A 1,016-nucleotide genomic window follows, 5' to 3' on the forward strand; every position below is an offset into this window, starting at 1 on the left:
TCGAAACCACTGGCCGACTACAATCGCCCAGATGAGTACTATTCCAACAATCAGCTATTCGACTTCCGGAGATCCAGAAGCAGAATTTCGAGCTGAAGCCTCAATACTACACTCTCGTGTCGCAGATACCCTACTCTTGGTTACTGCACGAGCATCCTATGGACCATTTAGAACGGTTTGAGGATTTAATCGCTGCTATTCGGATGGAAGGAGTCCCCGAAGATTACCTGCTGTGCAAGCTCTTCAGATACACGCTGAATGGAGAAGCGATGCACTGGCTTAGGCAGCTACCCACAGGATCCTTAACATCCTGGGCCGACATCAAGAATGCTTTCTTACAAAACTTCTTCGATGAGGTGCACACTGAAGAACTTCGAAACAAAATTTCCACATTCTCGCAGGAGGCTGGAGAGTCCTTCAAAGATGCGTGGATTAGATTTAGGTTCTTCCAGCGAGACTGTCCACACCACGGATTTAACGAAGTGCAGCTGCTAAGCACTTTCTTTCGAGGTCTCGCCTTACAGTATCAAATGGCTCTTGATACGGCGAGTGAAGGAAACTTCACTACTCAGAATCCGTTAGAAGCTGTGAGACTTATCGAAAACCTTGCTAACAGCAGCAGCACCAAAAACACTGACTCTGAACGGAAGAAGTCTGTAGCTTCTATCGGGAAGGAACAGATGGACGAAGTAAGAGCTAAGTTAGATGTGGTGCACGAGCTTCTTAGGAAGCAAGTCTGTTTAGCTGAAGGAGAAGTAGCAGATACGGAAGGAGAAGAAAATGTGAACTACATCAGAGGTATCGGATTCCAGAAATTTGGAAACCAGGGCGGAAACAGAAACTTCTTTGGAAATGGTCAAAGAAGTAACCAGAGTTCACAATTTCAAAAACCCTTCAACAGCAAAAGCTACTCGAACTCCTACTACCAGAATCCACCACCCCAGACTCAGGAAAGCAAGATCGAAGAAATGCTTGATCGAGTACTGTTGGGACAACAACATATCACCGTGGATTTC

At 45.9% G+C, this 1,016-nt stretch overlaps 1 non-coding gene across 1 annotated transcript; it reads right to left on the reverse strand.

Annotated features, from left to right (window-relative positions):
• Window positions 1-368: 368 nt before the first annotated feature.
• On the reverse strand, window positions 369-475 carry LOC117129802. Its single transcript, XR_004453372.1, has one exon. It is a non-coding gene; the product is annotated as a small nucleolar RNA R71 (small nucleolar RNA).
• Between the last annotated feature and the right edge of the window lie 541 nt (window positions 476-1,016).

The sequence above is a fragment of the Brassica rapa genome, unplaced genomic scaffold (assembly GCF_000309985.2).
Source record: "Brassica rapa cultivar Chiifu-401-42 unplaced genomic scaffold, CAAS_Brap_v3.01 Scaffold0158, whole genome shotgun sequence".
Classification (NCBI taxonomy): domain Eukaryota; kingdom Viridiplantae; phylum Streptophyta; class Magnoliopsida; order Brassicales; family Brassicaceae; genus Brassica; species Brassica rapa.